A 7,022-nucleotide genomic window follows, 5' to 3' on the forward strand; every position below is an offset into this window, starting at 1 on the left:
TGGACCCTTCAGGAGCCGGGGAGGACGGGAGGGTCGACTTCTGAGGGGCGCAGTTCCCGAGGGTCCCACTGCCCGCACTGAAGCTGCGGCCCTTCTCCTCGGGGCTCGCCCCCCTTCCCCCGGGCTTCCTCCTGCGCCTTACCGCCCCGAAGCGCTTTAGGGTGCGCAGTCCGCAGGCACTGCCTAGGATCTTCGAGCCAGCTCCCTGAAGGAAGCGATTGCAGGTATTACTAGCTCCTTCTGGAAACGGATGGCACCGAGGAGCCGTGAGGGACGCGCCTCTCCAGGGAGGGCGCCCCGACGGCCCTCGTGGGTTCTCTCACTCTCATTCCCCCGTCAGCCCCACCCTCGGGTTTAAAACCGGCCAGTCCCCCTTGGAGGCTTGCCTCGGGGTGAACTAAGCCAAGCCCTTTTTGCCATATCCCCCCCTCCCACGAGGGAGGGGCTACGATCCGGGACCTTGCGGAAACCCTAGGGAAGATTCAAAGGGAGCGAGCTTTTGCTAAAACATTACAAGAAATTGAGAGGAGTTAGATTAGGAACCGGCAAAGGTTGCTTCTTAGGAGAGGAATTGGGTGCCTGGAGGAATGAAGTGAGAAACTTTTCCCTTTCTGTCCTTTTAGACTTTAACTTGTGTGGCTTTTTTTTTTTTTTTGGTATCCTTCCTCCGCTCACCCCAAAAAAGTTTAACTTAAGAAAAATGTTTTTTGAAAGGAAGCATTCCGATAAACTAGAAACATTTACAAAGTACTGGATTTGGGGGGGGGGGTCTCTGGTCGTTAAAGATGCCTTTGGGGGCACTCACCGTTTCTTTCTTACCCTGGGGCACTTAACCAAGAAAGCAGGCTTTTCAGTTTTAGGCATCTCCTCTTCCCTATCTTATTTGCTTTGACACAACCTCTCCCGGGGTGGGACTGGGGCCAGAGTTCTCTATAGGTTGTTGGTTTCTGTGGGCAGTGAGTGACAATTGATGGACCATGCTTATAGTTAGTAATTTGGCCTTTCTATGCCTCCTGGCATAGAAACAAACAGCCTGACCACTGTGGTGCCCTTTCTGTTCCTTGCTGCTGGTGGAGGTTTTTACATACCTCCAGAGAGATTAAAGAGCGTTGTCCTGTAGGATAAACTCCTGGTTAGAAATTGAGTAGGGAATAGAACTCAGGGTGTCCTAGTTTGTTCCCCCCCAACCGCCTTTTTCCGTAAGAAAAAATACGTTTGTCCTTTCTCACACTCCATGCAGATCCTGATTTGATTGGCTACTCACCTCTCCTATTACACGATGAACAAAAAACTGGGAAATTGGTGTGTGACTTTGAAGGAATCAGATTCTGATGGTGGGTAATTTCAGATACTTGGAGAACTGGCGAGGAATATATTTTGGAGTGGAGGCTTGACAGTCATTTCTAGCGGCTTGTTTTCTGCCTTTGAGTCCCACCCTTGCAAGGTGGGAGCCGGGCATTGGGCTCTTTGCTGTCAGCAGGAAGCCCACTTTGGATCCTCTGTCCCCCCCAACTCTGCCGCCCCACTGCTCATGCACTGTCTCTCAAAACTAAATGCAAAACATTAAAAAAAGTTGATATCTAAATTTTCTATCACAAATATAAGTACCTATAGAAGATATAGTTTCTGACTTATTATAAATTTTGATATTTTAAACTAAACCCATTATGCAATTCTTAATTGTATCCAGCAACTCCAAATACCCTAAATGTTTGGGTATTTGCCTGCCATCATCTATTTAAAAATATATGAACCAAGCTCTTTAGCAGAAATTTTTTTATGGTTCCCTTTCTTATTGAACTCCTAATTCCATTCACTTCCCATTACAGAACTGTATCCTAATTGTATTTGTATGTTTTTTTTAAAGTTTGTTTATTTTGAGAGAGAACAGCATGGGGGAGCAGAGAGAGAGAGCGAGGGAGAGAACCCCGGGTAAGCTCTTGCTGTCAGCACAGATGCTGAGAGCCCGATGCAGGGTTTGATCTCNATGTTTTTTTAAAAGTTTGTTTATTTTGAGAGAGAGAGAACAGCATGGGGGAGGAGCAGAGAGAGAGAGAGAGGGAGAGAACCCCGGGTAAGCTCTTGCTGTCAGCACAGATGCTGAGAGCCCGATGCAGGGTTTGATCTCACAAACCACGAGATCATGACCTGAGCCAAAATTAAGAGCCAGAAGTTTAACTGACTGATCCACCCAGGTGCCCCAGTATATTTATATTTTTTATTTTTTACTTAAAAAAATTTTTTTAATGTCTTCTTTATTTCTGAGAGAGAGACAGAGACAGCATGAGCAGGGGAGGGTCAGAGAGAGACGGAGACACAGATTCTGAAACAGGCTCCAGGTTCTGAGCTGGCTGTCAGCACAGAGCCCGACGCGGGGCTCAAACCCACGAACCGTAAGATCATGACCTGAGCCGAAGTCCGGTGCTCAACTGACTGAGCCACCCAGGCGCCCCAATTTGTGTTTTAAAGAATTATTGATCACTATCACACTTCTTTGCAACAAGAATGAGTATAAATTTAAGTATATTGCCTGTGACCATAGGCTTTAATTGTTAAAAAAAAAAGTTTCTTTTGAATTGAATTGTCATTACAGTTATTACTGGTACACAATTTATTAAGCAACATGAATATATTACATAAATTTATAGCTTATAAAACCTGAAAAGTACGATTTTTATTGAAAATACATTCCTTGGGGTTCCTGGCTGGCTCAGTTGGAAGAGCATGAGACTCTTGATCTCAGGGTCATGAGTTCAAGCCCCACCCTGGGTGTAGAGATAAGTTAAATGAATAAATAAAAACTTAAAAAAAAGAAAAAGAGAATGCATCCCTTAATGAAAAATATGGTGTTTCTCAATTAGTTCAGGTATTCATGGATGAGTATTATCTAATGGTAGAAGGAGATAAGGTGCAATATCAATTCTCTGCTTTTTTTTTAGACTTAAGCATTGAGGAACCTTGTGCATGTAGTAATTGTGAAAGGAAGAGATTTTTTTTATAGTAATATTCATTGAGCCTTTGAACTACTTCTAAATTATATGCCAATAATCACAAAGTGTCCTATTACCAAATACTATTCTCAAGTACTATCAAAAAAAGTTCTTTAATTTTAGTAAAAGCAAAGAATTGGAAACCACTGAACTTGCAAAATTAATTGTTTTCTAGTCATTAGTCTCAGCTTCAGTCTTATAAAATTACTATTAGCTGTCTGTTACTTCTTCACTCAGAGGCACCTTGTTAATCAGAGACTGATTTTCAGACTCGTATATTTACTGACACAATTTGGATAAAATTCTTTTATCATCAACATGTTTTCAGGATCTTTTTGTTAAAATATTGAAGTGTAGATTCACTTCAGTATGGAAAACACCTGCCATTTGTGGAATTAGCAAAGCCAGTCTTTCAAACCAATCAGGCAAATCAGACTGACTTTCTGCTTGGAAAAAAATCTGACTATTCTTCAGTTCAAATAAATATGTTAATATTCACTTTAAAGAATATTATAAAAATCACTGGGAAATAAATTAATGGTAGCTTATAAAATAGATTACTAAAAACCATTTATGATTAAAATTATATAGGGCTAATGCTAACATTACAAAAACTGTAAAAACAGGATAGTACTGTTTCTCATTATATCATTTGGAATAATGCTGTATAATATGTAGCTAAATCCACTAGTTAATAAGTGAGAAATAGGATAGAAGGCATGTTATCCCTGTGGCAAATGTGGGTGAGTGCTTGTGTTGAATTCTGATGTTTGGCTTTGGAGAACAATTAAATAAGAATCATGTTTAAAAATCATAAATAACTCCAAATAACTTTTTTAAACGTCATGATAAACTTTTTATTACATATTTAATAAGAAAGAAAAGTATATTTGCTAGGAAATAATGGGTGGAACAGCTGACAAACAATTTGGTTTTGCTAGTAGGAGGTAGAAAGTAGTAAACATTTTATAAGATGAAATAAGAGGACTGGTTATAATAGAAATATTTTTATATGATTAAAAAAAAGAAGCCCTCCCTCCTGTTGCCCAGGGCCATGCATGGAGATTCTGTGTAGGTGAGGGATATGCCTTTCTTTTGTAAAGTAGGACAAGGACTGTGCTGAAAGAGGAGGTGGAATGTAGAGTGTACATTGAGTATGCTGGGCTGGCTCTCAAACAGATTCATTTTGGGGGGAAGGAGGAGAGATTTCTAATGCAAGTTGGGGATCTGGAAACTTATTTCCTTAAAATGCTCCTCAGATTGATTTTCTTGCCCAGTACCTCTTGGAAGGTCTTCACATACCCTTGGAAAGCATTCCTTGGAAAATGTTCATGTGCCCATTTTAAAGACCGCTTGATATATGTACCGGCCCTGATTATACATTAATCTGGGACATCATCATAAATGTCCTGGGAAGAAGGTGGAAGACTTGGTGTTTTTGGAATAACAGAGGGTTAAGAGATAATTCAGAGAGGATGGCCCCAAGTTGATATCGTCATAATGGCCCAGTATTGGTCCTTGGCTTTGCAGTTCTAGAAACATGATTTTATCAGCCCACAAAAGTGCTCATGTTTTATCACACTAAATCAAACTTACAGGAAGCTAATGTATAAAATAGAATGCCAGTGAATTAGTTTACACTCCTAGCCACCAGGTAGACTGGATTCTCTCTACTGTTGGGAAATATATGTGGAAAGATCAGTTGTAATCAGAATCTTACCTGAGGAGTACAGATTTTTTTTTTTTTTAAAGAGAGCAAAGCAGGTAAAAGGGGCAGAGAGAGAGAGAAGCAGAGAGAATTCCAGGCAGGCTCCACACTGTCGGCATGGAGCCCATCACGAGGCTCAAACCCATAAACCAGGAGATCATGACCTGAGCCAAAATCAAAAGTCAGAGACTTAACCCACTGAGCCACCCAGGTGCCCTGAGGAGTAGAGATTTTGAGCATGGCAATTGTTATCAAGCTATGATAAACTGATGCATGGCACATAATAGGAGCTCAATGATTGTGAAGTGAATGCATCTATCCTTTACAGGTGCTCATGGGGAAGTTTAGGATTCTAGTAGTCCAACCCAACATTTGATTAGGTGGATTTTTCCTTGTTTCTCTTAAATTGCTATATCATCCAGTAAAATTTCATGTCAGGGGATTAATTGTAACAATCAAGTTTTATTGATCATCTCTGAGCCTATTAATTGGTACTGTTTGTAAGAAATTGGGCATTCCTGTGGTCTGTAGTGGTAATGGTGATACAGCTGAATGATATTTCAAAATTCTCTCTGGTGGCCAAGAGTGTATTGCATAAAAAGAACAACCTTGGGTGACTCAGTGACGGCATTTTGCTGCAGGTGGGACATCTTAATTAGGGAGCCTGTGGCCTGACTAGATTTGGAGAAGTGTACTATAGTGAGAAGAAACAATACCCTAAATATCTCCTACTGCCTTTAAAAAATATAGAGATAAGCCTTTTCAAATTCCAAAATCATTAGGAATAAGATGGATAAATGAAAAAACATTTTTTTAAGTTTATTTTTTTATTTTGAGAGGAAGAGTGTGTGTACATGCAAGATGGGAAGGAGCAGAGAGAAAGGGAGAGAGAGGATACCAAGCAGGCTCCACACTCAGCGCAGAGTCTGACTCGGGGCTTGATCTCACGACCAGGAGATCATGACCTGAGTTAAAATCAAGAGACAGGAGCTCAACGGACTGAGCCACCCAGGTGCCCCATGAAAAATTTTTAAAAAGTCTTATCTGGAAGCCAGAAGTCACTTTGTTTCCTCAAACTTTTTCCAGCTCTAGGATAAACTACGGAGACAGAGGAAAAGATGTCAGGCCGAGGAGTTTCATTTAGTATTTTAATAATAATAATAATAATAATAATAAAAAAAGACAATACAAAATCCAAACATTTCTTTTTACAAGTTCAGATACATTTTTTTCCCCAAGTGCAAAATACTCTATGAACTGCATCGTTTACTGTTTATTGTTGGTTGTGTAGATGTTTACTATATTGGCAGCAATGGAAGGCAGATATAAATACAACATTTTGAGATTTTTTTTGCATTAAAAAGAAGCCTCCCACATGGTAATGATTATTCTCTGAAACTTCAGTTTAACACACACAGAAGAATAAAGTTTTCAGTTTGTCCAGACTGCTACAGTTTGTGTTGTCTAGAAAAGCTGATAATAGAACTGGGGGTTCTATTCTCTCTAATCATATACGTTCTTAAAGGGTTCCTAGTCCAAATAATGGCCCAAGGACAGGGTGTGTGATCTTTGAGACAGGTCAGATTTAAAGATATCCTTGTACTGTTTGCTTCTACTTTTCTTATTGTGCTTTAGAAAGAAGCCAAGCAGATTAACATTATTCTTTGCTTATGGTCAGTTAAACTTTGTCTCCCTTCCCCTAGTTTGAGCCTGTTATATTGAGGTTAGGCAGCAAATACAAAAGTTTGAATGCTCTATGTTTTCTGACATTTTGAGATACGACCACCCAATCCACTAGAGTCCCCTCAAACATGCATATGGAGAATACTCAGATATAAACAGTTTAATTAGGGCCAGAGACCAGGACGGTATTCCTGAACTTGCAGCAACAAATGTGAGCCTCCATTACCTCAGACTCACCCAATCCTAGGGAAGTCAGGGCAGTGTCTGCCTCTGGGGATTTATAGGCCTGGGGCAGGGCAGCTCAGCTCAGCTCCAGGCTCTGGTCAGTTCTCTCCTGACTGTGAGAGTTCCCTCAGGTTTAGGGAATGGACCTGGCCTAATAATACAGAAAGAGGAAGGCAGAGAAGTGAAAAGGGATTGCCGCATTGCTGAGGATTGAAGTGCCTTTCTGATGTGCATCGCTTGGCGCTCAGAGCCCTTGTAGAAATCGCTTCCCACTCCCAGACTCAGAGCAGGGCAGGTTTCGTACTAAGATAAATGTAGCCTTACAGTACTGTGGTCCTGTAACACCCCGTCCTGCAGACAGGCCTCGGGACTGGTTCATGCTGGGTTCCCACTTACACCGTCTTCTTCCTTCCCCA

At 41.0% G+C, this 7,022-nt stretch overlaps 1 protein-coding gene across 5 annotated transcripts in view; it reads right to left on the reverse strand.

Moving 5' to 3' along the window:
* The window catches only part of ZNF76 (zinc finger protein 76), a 33,941-nt gene extending 33,645 nt beyond the window's left edge, over positions 1 to 296 (reverse strand). For all 5 annotated transcript variants that reach the window (XM_077754920.1, XM_077754919.1, XM_077754918.1 and 2 more), the window contains exon 1: positions 143 to 296. The gene's annotated coding sequence lies outside the window, so the exon portion shown is untranslated. The remainder of the gene's footprint in view (positions 1 to 142) is intronic.
* Between the last annotated feature and the right edge of the window lie 6,726 nt (positions 297 to 7,022).

This window comes from Crocuta crocuta, unplaced genomic scaffold, assembly GCF_008692635.1.
Source record: "Crocuta crocuta isolate KB4526 unplaced genomic scaffold, BGI_CrCroc_1.0 scaffold132, whole genome shotgun sequence".
Classification (NCBI taxonomy): domain Eukaryota; kingdom Metazoa; phylum Chordata; class Mammalia; order Carnivora; family Hyaenidae; genus Crocuta; species Crocuta crocuta.